Here is a 13,813-nt window from a genome sequence, read left to right as displayed (position 1 = left end):
GCTTACCCAGAGTTGAATGGGCGCTTGAGGGCATCACAGCAGCAACAAGGGGGTGAGTACACTCTCATTCTGCTGACTTTGCGCGCAGCGGAGGGGTCTGGGTGGGGGAGGTGGGCTGTGGGTTTCCCTAGGCCAGGGCGAGTTCCGTAGGCAAGGTCCCTCAGTAAGGCAGGCCATGTGGCACCCCACCCCACCTCTGTAGAGTGGCAAGTACACCTAGTCATGCCCCTGTGTCATCTATGTGTGCAGATGTCGTCCATAGCCTTGTAGGCCATTTCCCAGAAATTGAACAGTGGAGCCCAAGAGCACGGCGTAGTGCAGGGGGCTTCTGTGTCTGTCGTGTATGCCAACGGTAGTGGTAATGAATGACCTCAACATGTCTTTCTTCTGCTGTCCCTCCCCTTTTTGTGGTCTCCCTGTTCTTGTGTGCATTAGCATCATCTGGCGGAGGATCAGTGGCATCGGAGCACCAGGGGGCTGCATCCCACATGGCCATGGAGGGCCACACTACAGACTCGGACTTCACCAGTGGGACAGAGGGCGAGGGGAGCTCCACGGCGGGGACAGGAGCTGAGACTAGTGACACGGACTCGTCCTCTGATGGGAGCTCCTTAGTGATGGCGGCAACATCTGTGCCATCCCCATCTACAGGTACAGCTGCCACCCCCCCTTCCAGCAATGCCCTCCCAGCAGCCCCTCAGCCTTCGCCCCATGCCCGCTCACCCGGGAGGGTGGGCATCACCTTCGCCCCAGGCACCTCAGGCCCTGCCCCAGTCACCCCTGATGCCCTCAGTGAGGAGGCCATTGACCTCCTCAGGTCCCTCAGGTTGGGCAGTCTACCATTTTGAATGCCATCCAGGGTGTAGAAAGGCAGTTGCAACAAACAAATGCATTCCTGGATGGCATTCATTCTGGTCAGGTGGCCCTTCAGCGAGCTTTTCAGACTCTGGCCTCAGCACTGATGGCAGCCATTGTCCCTGTCTCTAGCCTCCCCCCTCCAACTTTCTCCACCCAGACCCAATCCCCTCTACCTCAGCCTATCCCAAGCACACCTACAAACCAGCATGCACACACGTCAACACATAAGGGAAGCTCAGGCAAACATAAGCACCACACATCCAACAGGCACTCACGCAAGCATCACACACATGCAGACACACCAACATCCACTGCCTCCACTGTGTCCCCCTCCTCCTCATCTCCCTCCTCCCTCCCTGTCTCGTCTACACTCACACCTGCATGCACTAACTCTACAGCCACTACTGCCATCACAGCACACCCACCACCACACCCCGCTCACGTGCAGTCACCACCCCCACCACCATTCACACATCCCCTGTGTCCTCTCCAGTGTGTCTGTGACGCCCCCTCCCAAGATAAACAAATGCAGGCACACACCCACCTAACAGCCATCCACCTCACGACAGCCTCCAGCGCTTGCAACTTCACCCAAAGTCAGCAAACTAACACCTCCTACAACCACCACCTCTTCCTCCACTCCAAAACCCCCTCCAGCTACCCGTCCCAGTGTGTCAAAAAAAAAATTCCTGTCCAACCTTGACCTCTTTCCCACACCTCCCCCACCCCATCCGTCTCCTATGTCCCGAACTAGCACCTCAGCCACAACATCTCCGGGACCAGGGGTGCCTCTAGTCACAGGAATCTGGAGTGCACCGGCCACCAGGGCAGCCAGTGTGGCACGGAGCCACAGCACAGACAGTCCCCCACCTGTGAAGCATCAGAAGTTGGCCAGTGCCCGGCGGGAGATGGGGAAGACTCCAGCCACCAAAGTCGCTCCCAGGGGTCCCGGTGGGAGTGTGGAGTCAGCTGTGACACCTTCCAAGTTGGTGAAGGGCCACAAGAAACTCGGCAAGTCTGGGAAGAGCAGCACGGCGGAGAAGACCGCCATCATCCCCGCTGCCCAGGAGGCCACTGCCATCATCCTCGCTGCCCAGGAGGCCACCTCCAGCATCAGCCCAGCTGCCCAGGACAGGACCACCAGCACCAGCCCACCTGCCCAGGACAGGACCGCCAGCACAAGCCCAGCTGCCCAGGAGGCCAGCACAAGCCCAGCTGTCCAGGTGGCCACCGCCAGAACAAGCCCAGCTGCACAGGAGGCCACTGCCAGCACCAGCCCAGCTGCCCAGAACAGGACCGCCAGCGCAAGCCCACCTGCCCAGGACACGACTGCCAGCACAAGCCCCGCTGGGCCATGAAGGACCGCCAGCAAAAGCCCCGCTGGGCCATGAAGGACAGCAATCAAAAGGCCCGCTGGGCCATGAAGGACCGCCAGCAAAAGCCCTGCTGGGCCATGAAGGACCACCAGCAAAAGCCCCACTGGGCCATGAAGGACCACCAGCTAAAGCCCCACTGAGCCATGAAGGACCGCCAGCAAAAGCCCCGCTGGGCCATGAAGTACCGCCAGCAGCTGAGTCCCTGCAATGGAGACCGCCGCCTCAAGCACCGCTGAACAGGGCACTGCCGTCTCAAGCACCGCTGAACAGGGTACTGCCGACTCAAGCACTGCTGAACAGGGCACCGCCGTCTCAAGCACCGCTGGCCCATGAGCGGCAAGGGCACTGACGCTACTGAGTCCATCACGGGGTGAATGAAGCACTTTGGGCACCATGCCCTCTTCAGAACCAGTGGAGAATGTCATCCACTACCTCTGTCCTTAGCAGGATGAAGCACTCTGGGCACCATGCCCCCTCAAGAACCAGTGGAGAGATCCATCCACTACCTCTGTCCTTAGCAGGATGAAGCACTCTGGGCACCATGCCCACTCCAGAACCAGTGGAGGGATCCATCCACTACCTCTGTTCTTAGCAGGGTGAAGCACACTGGCCCCCATGCCTCCCCAGAACCAGTGGAGAATGTCATCCACTACCTCTGTCCTTAGCAAGATGAAGCACTCTGGGCAAAAGGCCCCCTCCAGAACCAGTGGAGACTGTCATCCACTTGAGAGACTGTCGCTTTGCACTCCCCAGGCTGGAACAGTGGGCAACCCACCCACTGTAGAGACTTGAGAGACTGTGGCTTTGCACTCCCCAGGATGGAACTGTGGGCAACCCACCCACTGTAGAGAATTGAGAGACTGTGGCTTTGCACTCCCCAGGATGGAACAGTGGGCAAACCACCCACTGTAGAGACTTGAGAGACTGTGGCTTTGCACTCCCCAGGATGGAACAATGGGCAAACCACCCACTTGGGAGACTTGAGAGACTGTGGCATTGCACTCCCCAGGATGTAACAGTCGGCAAACCATCCACTGTAGAGACTTGAGAGACTGTGGCTTTGCACTTCCCAGGATGGAACAGTGGGCATGTGGCACCCTCGTGGATTTGGAATCGTGCACTCAACCGGCTGAGGTGCCCCCCCTTTCCCTCCCCTGAGGTGCCTGTTAACTTGCTCTCTGATGCCCCTGCAGTGTTCTCTCCATCATGGTCGGGGATCTTGTGTGGGCCTCGCCCACACCGTGTGGTCCCAGTGTTCCACAGACTTAATTAGACCACTACCTGGATTACTATGCTTGGTATATATTTTGTACATGGTGTATATATATATTACTGCCTACTTGCTTTTAATATATTACAATGGTTACACTCATTTTCTATTGTCTTTGCATTCTCCCTGGCGGCTTGGGGGGTGTAACTGTGATGTATTGATATGCAGTAGTGTGTGTGTTGTAGTGGGCGGGGGTGGGGTTGTTGCATGTCACTCTCTTTTCCCTCCCCCTCCCCTGTGTCGTAGGGGCAGTACTCACCGTGGTCTTCGCCGCCGACGTTCGTGCTCCTGGTAGAGTAGCAGGAAGACTATTGCAGGTATAATTTGGAGTTCCGGCTCCATGGTGTCCTCGTTCCTCGCGGGATGTTTAGAGGTGAGCGTTTTTCCTTCGGAATTCCTGTTTCCACTATGTTTTTATCCGCGGTGAATCCGCCCCGGAAAAGGTTGCGGATTGGCCTGTCATAATAGTGTGGGCGGTACATTGTCCTCCGCCTGTCTGTTGGCGGTGACCGCCATGCTGTTTGTTTGTACCACCGTGGCGGTCAGAGTGTTAAAGTGGATGTCTTTGTTGGCGGTTTCTGCCACGGTCGTCACAGCAAATTTTTCCCGCCGGCCTGTTGGCGGTCTTACCACCGCTTTATCACCGTCCGCCAGGGTTATAATGACCACCTATGTGTTAGACTTTTTTGCTTATGCAGGGTCATCCACAATCTTTTTGCCTCCTGCCTCCTATTTTTTCTGACCTGTTGCTGTTGGCTTTTGAACTCTGAGCACTTTACCACTGCTAACCAGTGCTAAAGTGCATATGCTCTCTGTGTAAATTGTATTGTTGATTGGTTTATCCATGATTGGCATATTTGATTTACTAGTAAGTCCCTAGTAAAGTGCACTGGAGGTGCCAGGGCCTGTAAATCAAATGCTACTAGTGGGCCTGCAGCACTGGTGGTGCCACCCACATAAATAGCTCTGTAATCATGTCTCAGACCTGCCATTGCAGTGTCTGTGTGTGCAGTTTTAACTGTAAATTCGACTTGGCAAGTGTACCCACTTGCCAGGCCTAAACCTTCCCTTTTCTTACATGTCAGACAACCCTAAGGTAGGCCCTAGGTAGCCCCAAGGGCAGGGTGCAGTGTATAGTTAAGGTAGGACATATAGGCCCTCATTCCGACCCTGGCGGTTTCAAACCGCCAGGGTGGAGGGCAGAGGAAGCACCGCCAACAGGCTGGCGGTGCTTCCTGGGCCATTCTGACTGCGGCAGTAAAGCCGCGGTCAGAAAAGGGGAACCGGCGGTTTCCCACCGGTTTTCCCCTGGCCCAGGGAATCCTCCATGGCGGCGCTGCTTGCAGCGCCGCCATGGGGATTCCGACCCCCTTCCCGCCAGCCTGTTCCTGGCGGTTTACACCTCCAGGAAGAGGCTGGCGGGAACGGGTGTCGTGGGGCCCATGGGGGCCCCTGCACTGCCCATGCCACTGGCATGGGCAGTGCAGGGCCCCCTAACAGGGCCCCACAAAGATTTTCACTGTCTGCTTAGCAGACAGTGAAAATCGCGACGGGTGCCACTGCACCCGTCGCACCCCTGCAAATCCGCCGGCTCCATTCAGAGCTGGCTTCCTCTTTGCAGGGGCTTTCCCGCTGGGCCGGCGGGCGATCTTTTGGAGATCACCCGCCGGCCCAGCGGGAAAGTTGAAATGACCCCCGCGGTCATTTGACCGCGGTGCGGTCTTTGGGCGGTTTCCGCCCGCGCGCGCCGGGGTCGGAATGACCCCCATAGGAATGTGTTTTATGTGTCCTTAAAGTGAAATATTGCTAAATTTGTTTTTCACTGTTGCAAGGCCTGTCCCTCTCATAGGTTAACATGGGGGCTACCTTTAAATCTGATTAAAGTGTAGATTCCCTTTGGGAACGGATGGACATGTGGAGTTTGGGGTCTCTGAGCTCACAATTTAAAAATACATCTTTTAGTAAAGTTGATTTTAAGACTGTGCATTTGAAAATGCCACTTTTAGAAAGTGAGTATTTTCTTGCTTATACCATTTCTGTGACTCACACTAGACAGTGACACAAAAGGAGCTGGGGTGTAGTCTACATTTCCTGAAGAGCCATCTGTGCTAAGAGGGAGGGGAGGAGTGGTCACTTACACCTGAAAGGGCTTTGCCTGTCCTCACCCAATGCAGTCTACGACCCCCTGGTGAGTGTCTGGGGCCTGGCCTGGGCAAGGCAGGATTTTGCATTCAAAAGAGACTATACTTTAAAGTAGGCCTACTTCAAAGGGGACATTGGGTATAAGTAGGGCACCCAAAACCACAGACTTTAGATCACTTCTGGACATCAAGAGGAACCTCTGCCTGGAGAAGAGCTGAAGAGCTGAGGAGAAGTGCTGCCCTGCCTGTGACTGTGCTTTGTGGAGCTATCCTGCAGTTGCTGCTTCTGCCAGAGTAAGAGGGCAAAGACTGGACTTTGAGTGCCTTCCATCTTGTGAAGAAATCTCCAAGGACTTGATTTAGAGCTTGCCTCCTGTTGTTTGAAGTCTCAGGGACAGCAAAGACTTCTCTCTGCCAGCACCTGGAATCTCTGGAGACTCTCCTGCTCTGACAAGTGGTGCCCTATCCAGTACCTGGGCCCTTGAAAGGAAAGCTGGTGAAAATCCAAGGAAATCGACTTCGGACAACTTCGGACCGACGCCGCTGCTGAATCCCGTGACGCCGCCTGCAACTGACTCTGTGATCTTCTCTGGAACGCGACGACCTTCACAGGCCTGATGCCGCTGCAGCCCCGCTGAAGTCTGCGACTCCGTGGAAGTCGCAGCACCACTTCGTGACCGATCCTGCTCGAAGTGCATGAATTCGACGTTTCGCACAGACGCCGTGTTCCCCGACTTCGTGCATCGACTTGTTTTCACTCTTCACCAAAGGTACTGTACTTGGGGGTCTACGCGACTCGGTGTCCGGCGCCACTGGTGTTGGCTTGTTGGCTACGACCCTGTCACGACGCCGTGTTAACACCTCATCGAAGCATTTTGTGTTTCTAATCGCTATTTTTGAGTTTATTCTTTAAAAATTCATAACTTGACTTGTGGATGTTGGATTTTTGTTGTTTTGGTCTTGTTTTGTTTAGATAAATATTCCCTATTTCTCTAAACTGGTTTTGTGTCATTTTGTAGTGTTTTCATTAAGATACTGTGTGTGTTGGTACAAATACTTTACACCTAGAACTCTTAAGTTAAGCCTACTGCTCTGCCAAGCTACCAAGGGGGTAAACAGGGGTTAGCTGAGGGTGATTCTCTTTTACCCTGACTAGAGTGAGGGTCTATGCTTGAACAGGGGGTAACCTGACTGTCAACCAAAGACCTCATTTCTAACACTATGCTTTCTTGATCTTTACTGCTGAATTCCGATGTCTTGCTGACCGAACCGAAGTCCTATTGATGAAGTCTGTCACAGCTCACTGAACCATACAGAGGCAAGGTATAACACGAGGTTTCTGATTGTTATGTCTATTTGCTTTTGTCCCTAGGTACCAACCGCTAATTTTGATAGAGCCATAGCTAGATGTTTTTACAAATTCATGGGGACTAAATTGTTTTGCATGCAGTCCAAACATGCTATTCTAATCTGAAGGTTAGTTTGGGTGCTCACTGATGAAGCTTGCTACATGTACTAACAGTTGATGTCTTTTCTTTGCTGAATCTAAATGTATGCCATTTCTCTTGCACAGTTATTCTTGATATTGATTTGTACTATAACCTTAGAATGTGTAGTGGTTCAAGCCTTGATTAAATTACTATTCTTTAGGAGATTTGGGCAGCCAGCATTGTTTTTGTATGCTTATCATTTGATTTTGAGACTGTTATGTTATATTAACATTGTTAATATAGGGAAATAAACATCCTAACTTTTACATAAAGATGTAGTTATTCATGATCGAGAGGTCATGGTGTGTAGAAATTATTGACTTTTGTGATTATTGATGCTATTGATTGTCATTGTTATTGATTTGTATTGGGACGGAGTCTCATGGTGGGAACTACTCTAAGTGCAGTCAAAAAGTCCATCAACCTATAAACGCACCCCCTTATAAACTACTGTCAATTAACCAAATAAGGTCTGACACGCTAACAGAGACAACAAGTTCCCCTTTCAGTGCAGTATTGTCTGCCAGGGTCCCAGTAGAGGGTTTGGCAGTCCATTGTGTGAGGGCAGGCCACTAGCCTTTGAAATGTAAGAGTCAGGCCCTTCACCCTTCCAGCCCAGGAAGACCTATTCAATATGCAGATGAGTGCGGGTGTGACTGAGTGTCCTATGTTTGTGGTTGTCTGGGTGAAATGCACAAGGGAGCTATCAACGAGCCCAGCACAGACATTGATTGGAGACAGACTGTAAGCCACAGATGGTTTTTAAGTGCAGAGAAATGCTCACTTTCTAAAAGTGGCATTTCTAAAATAGTAAGATAAAATACAACATCACCAATAAGCAGGATGTTCTATTACCATTCTGGTCATACTAAATATGACCTGGTTAGCCCTTTCGGATCAGAATCTCCCAGTCAAAAAGTATATGAGGGCAGACCTAATGTTAGTCTATGAAAGGAGCAGGACTCACAGTAGTGGAAAATGAATTAGGAGTTTTTCACTACCAGGATATATAAAACACATGTGTACATGTCTTGCCTTTTACCTACATAGTGCCCTGCCCTTTCAGTTACCTAGGGCATACCTTAGGGGTTACTTACATGTAGAAAAAGGGGAGTTTAAGGCTTGGCAAGTACCTTTAAATGACAAGTCGAAGTGGCAGTGAAACTACACACACAGGCCTTGCAATGGCAGGCCTGAGACATGGTTAAGGGGCTACTTATGTGGGTGGCAAAATCAGTGCTGCAGGCCCACTAGTAGCATTTCATTTACAGGCCCTGGGCACATGTAGTGCACTTTACTTGGGACTTATAAGTAAATCAAATATGCCAATTGGGGATGAAACAATGTTACCATGTTTAAGGGAGAGAGTAAATACACTTTAGCATTGGTTAGCAGTAGTAACGTGTGCAGAGTCCTATTACCATCAGAAACAGTGTCAGAAAAGTGGAGGGAGGCAGGCAAAAAGTTGGGAGATAACCACCCTATGGCTGTCAGGTCTAACACTCCTGTGTTCTGTGCATGAGCTAGATAGTGATAGTTTGGGCCCCAGATATCTCAAGAGAGACCACAAGGTGGCATAAGGTCATGATAAGCGTCTGATTGGGAACTGCAATATGACATATCAGTGTGCCATTCTTTCACAGTAGTTAAGGGATCTCTCAACCAGCTATTCTACATCTTGCTAGAAGGTGGCCCACAGCCACAAGGCGCCAGCAGTCCTTCAAGACATCTCTGTCATACCCCAGCAATGCTGTCAGTGATGTGTGCAGTATTGCCTTCCCTGTATTCTCTTCCAAGGTCTGGTATATCTCTAAGCAAAAGTACTATATCACTGGACATTACCATGCTATGTGCGTGAAACCAGCGTCATCTATCCCACAACATGAGCAGCTGGAGTCATCATGTAGACAACAGCAGTAAAATAGTATAATCGATCGGGTGGGGGGGAGATAATATAATTGGTTGAGGTATTTCAAGTGCACAAGGTGATAACGTCCATTCAATGACACCTTCCAGATTGCAGAGCAGCAATAGGACCATTGCATGTTGTTGACATCTATACCCAGATCTTCTTGCCAATCGCTGCACACTCGGACATTGCCAGGCCGCCGGGAGAAAGTATACAATGTTGCAACTGCTCGCGTAGGCGATGACATCCATAACAAGTGTGCAAGAGCTGGCAGTTTTAAGGGCTCTGCCATTGTATTACCAAGTAAGTCCTGCATTGTGTGATGCACACAATAGTAGTAAAATTACATAAGCATAGTAGGTGCATCGTGTTGTGTCCTGATCTGGGGCCAGTTTTGTAAGACTCACCCATATATTGCATCCCAAGCCCCCATAAGTCTTCAATGGTGGCCATATCCTGCACCAACTAGAGCCAAATGCACCACTTCAGAGGAAGGTGCGGTGTGTCTTGTAGTAGCCTCGAATACAAATCCATTGTTTTCTTTCAGAGGCATTGCATAATGCCTATAGGGTCTAGGACATGAAAGCTTGGACCAGTCTGTTGAATAAAAGTTGAGGCAGCATTAGGGGAGACACTGCCTCTCTCTCCCACCAAAGATGGGTCGGACTCACCTGGCCATGGATCCAGTAGTGAGCAAACATGCATTGCGCCACCCTTTAATATGCTTCAAATTCCAGGGCATTAAGTCCCTCCATCGTGTAAGGCAGGGTGAGTGTGTCCCGTCTCACCTGTGGCTGCTCTCCTGCTCATGCCGGGCGCACCGATAAAGCACATAATGTTCAAAAACCATGTTTGATAGTAGTATTAGGATATTCACGAAGAAGAAGAAGAAACGAGGTAGCACAATTATCTTCATGATGGCTATATTTTGCCCAAACAGAGAGAGAAGATAAATGCCAAAGAAAAGCACTGGTTCAGTTGTCCATTTAAGAGGGAACTCCACCTATATCACTGTAGTGACAGTGGTGAGAGGAAATATAAGGCATTTGTCCTAATTAAGGAGAACAACCTCCCTGAGGACCAGTGGGAGGTTGAGGTCAGGAGCCTGAACATGTAGGCGTGTATGGTCTGCATAGGTAGACACTACTAGATTAAAATGTAAAAAGCTAATTACGCTGTGCATGTGGTATTCCTGTAAAGGATAGACCAAAGGCTATGCCACAAGTGCATGGAGCAGTGGGGAGAAGGGGAATCCCTGGCGAGTGCCACTCGTAATAGCAATTTTGGATGTCACTCAGCCATTAATGCATAATTGCGCCGTCAATTCTGTATAAAGGACTTGAACATGTTTAAAGAATATATCTTCAACTCCTACACAACGGAGCACTGCCAACATGAACCTCCACTCAACTGAATTTAAGGCCTTTTCAGTGCCTAAAAAACTGCCGCCTCTCGCACCTCTGGGTCTATACAGGAGATTGCACCAAAGAGGGTGCAAAGCTTATATATGAGAGATCAACCAGGTATAAAGCTGGATTGTTCTGGTCCTAAAATGTTTGAGAGGAGGGGGCCAGGCAATTAGCCAATATGTTCATAAACATATTCTTGTCCATGTTTAATAGCAACAGTGGTTGGTATGATGAAAAATGGCCTACTGGCTTACTTTGTTTAAGCAGGGTGACCAGTAATGCCTTCTGCATAGTTAGGGGCATATGTCCATCTCATGTGATCTCCTCATAGACGTTGAGCAAGAGGGGTACAAACTTTCCCTGGTATGCCTTGTAGAAGTCTACTGTCAAACTTTCAGTGCCCTGGGCCTTCCCACTCAGTACATCTTTTAGCACAGTAATGATTTCAAAGAGATGGAGTGGCACCATGAGCAGTTCCCTATGCATGTTTGTCAGCCATTTCATGGTGATGTAAGTTAACCGTTCATGGCCAGTCTCTCATGTGTGATTTGGAAGGTATAAAGATCAGAGTTACACCTGCAAAACCGTTCAATCACCTGATCTGCCTCATGCAGGGGCATACCCTGCTCATTATTCATAGACAATATTTCACTATCCTTGTGGTTGTGCCGCATATGGGCTACCAAAGAGGCACTTGGTCGCTCACCCTTACCATAAACTCTGGCCGTTGCATATTTACCTAAATGGGTAACTTCACTCTGGCCTAGTCCACGGTATTTCTTTAGTTTGGCTTTGATGTTCCCCAGCAGTTTCTGCTGAGCCATCTGCTGTATGCACTATCTAGCTTGGCCAAATCCACCCCCAGCCAACCCAGCTGAATCGAGCGGAGGACGCAGGCATGCTTGGAGATGGAGGCTCCGTTTATATAGATCTTGAAGGCCTGCCAGATAGTGGCAAAATGGTCTACCAAACCTAGATTAGCACTGAAGTTTTCATCTATTGCCCGGGAAAGCTGCTCACTAGGCACAAAATCCATCAATGAATACTGGGGTAAACACCAGGAGTTTTAGGGCCAGTTGCACTGGGGAGTGATCAGAGAATGTTTGAGGTAGGTGATTACTCTCTAGGGCTCCAGACAAGAGGCTGTTCAAGACAAGCCAGTTGTCGATGCACGTATCGGTGTCATGCTGTGGAGTAATGCGTATATTCCCTGCCCTGCGGTGAGTTGTATTGCCATACGTTCACAAGGCTGCCATGTTCAGCAGCTGTCAATATGCAGTGGAGGGGGCCCAAGAGCAGTCCAAGTCAGGTGATATAACACAGTTGAAGTTGCCTCCCCATATATGCCATAAGTCACCATAACAAGCTAATCTATTGTGTAGTGTGTGGTAGGAATGTGGGTCTTTGTAATTGGGGTCATATACCTCCACCAGTAGTACAGCAAGGTGTTCCTCCTGGCAGCATGCTAGAACATAAAGCCCTCCAGTGTCCACCTGTACATCACATATTTTGATGACAGAGCCACGCTTGGTCCAGATAAGGACCCCACGTGCACATGCTGTAAATCCCACTGTGTAGCAAGCCCCCCTCATACACCTTTTAGTGAGCAGTCTGTAGGTAGGGGACAGGTAGGTTTCTTGCAATGTAGCTATATCTACCTGGTATCCCAGCAAATTAGACCACTATCAGGATTTTCCCATTGCTGTTCAACCCCTTGAGATTCCATGTGAGAAAGTTAAATGTTGCCTTTTGCCCTTCAGTAGTAGTGTGGACCTTTGCACAGTCAATCATGTCCACTGTCTACTTCCATTGTACAGCTGTCATTGTGTGAATTGTGCTTCATTGTCAATCTCTGCCTGTGCCATTTGGCCAATCGGACACACCTGCACCCGTCCCCCACCCATACCTTGCTCTGCAACAACTGGCAAGGCCATTTAACCCCCCAGTGTCAGAAAGCTATTGCCAGCATTGTTAAGTTGTTCCATCAGTAAAAACATTTCCCCTCTTCCTTGTACCCACGTTGGTTGCAGCGACGTCCTCACTCCCAGTGGCTCTTGCGGAGGCTGTTCTTAGAAATAGCTTTTTCAGGTTTAACTGCCACTCAAGATGGTGGCTCAAATCCTTGTGAGGTCAGTGCTTTATTGTTTCTACCTTAGTGTCGTGCTGAAGCTTCCCTCCAGCTCTTTCTCTCTGGGAGCCCTGCACTTCAACTGTCATCTTGAGGAGAATGAGCAGTGTTCCTGAGGTGCTTCGTTTCATAGAGAATTCTTCCAGTTTTGAGTAATTAATTATTTTTCTTGAAACGGTGTGCACACCAGCTGCGTTTTCCCTTTTGAAGAAGCTGGATTTGTTCCTTCTTCCAACAACTGTCTATCGGCTTTCTAAGGAGAATTCATTTAGGCTTAACAGAACTTCAAGCAACTGCAGTAAGGAATCCTTTTGTATGATTTCTAGACTTGCCAATATATATAAATGTACATATATTTTCAAGACCTCTCTGCTTTGAAGACTTGTCAGTCTTAGAGACAAACCTCAGTGCTCAGACTAATTCCTAGAGACTGTAATTGAGAAAACTGAACCTTGAGTAGGAGTTTTTGTTCCATGTGGAAGACATTAGTAGTTTGTATATTTGTGAAATTTTGAATTTTTCTCCAGAGAACCTTGGAAACCTCTGACTCCTGGAAAAAGAAGATATTAAGTTAACATTGTTCTCTTAGAGAGAGGCTAGTCTCTCAAAAGATCCAGGTTAGAAGAATGATTAAATGTGCAGTAGGAATGTACTTATCTATGCTCTTATCACCCGACTGCAGGTCATTCCTTTAAAGAAATCCCAATAAGAAGAAAGGTTCAGGTTTTCAGAGACAAACACTGAATAGCCTATCTCCAAGTGGGAAACACAGGCTGGAACTGGATCTGGAGGCAGTCTCTCTTTTTCTATTCCCATTCCCCTTTCCCCCTAGTGGATGCAGGGTTCAGATAATCAGTTAAAGTATGGGCACGCATCTGTTGGAGGGAGTTGGGTAAAAGGCATCTGCTCCTGTGGAAGTGTCATTTAATGGATAATCTTCTGATACCCAGTCCAATTTTACTTTTGAATCATATAGCAAAACACCATCATAGCTATGTGGTGCACACATGGTGACAGTCATTGGTCGCTGAACACCCCTGCAGCCATAAGTCACAGGAGGACTGCACCAAATCATCAGTCATTCTTTCACACATTATCCACATATTTTCATGGGAGCACATGCTGAGCGCAATCACCCTGCACCTGTCCCTGGGAAAACACCACCCCATCCATGGATAAATGAACCACGCAAAGCTCAAGGAACCACCACCCCCAGCAAACACGTCCATGAG

This window comes from Pleurodeles waltl, chromosome 4_2, assembly GCF_031143425.1.
Source record: "Pleurodeles waltl isolate 20211129_DDA chromosome 4_2, aPleWal1.hap1.20221129, whole genome shotgun sequence".
Classification (NCBI taxonomy): Eukaryota; Metazoa; Chordata; class Amphibia; order Caudata; family Salamandridae; genus Pleurodeles; species Pleurodeles waltl.
Note: the sequence above shows the minus strand (reverse complement) of the source record.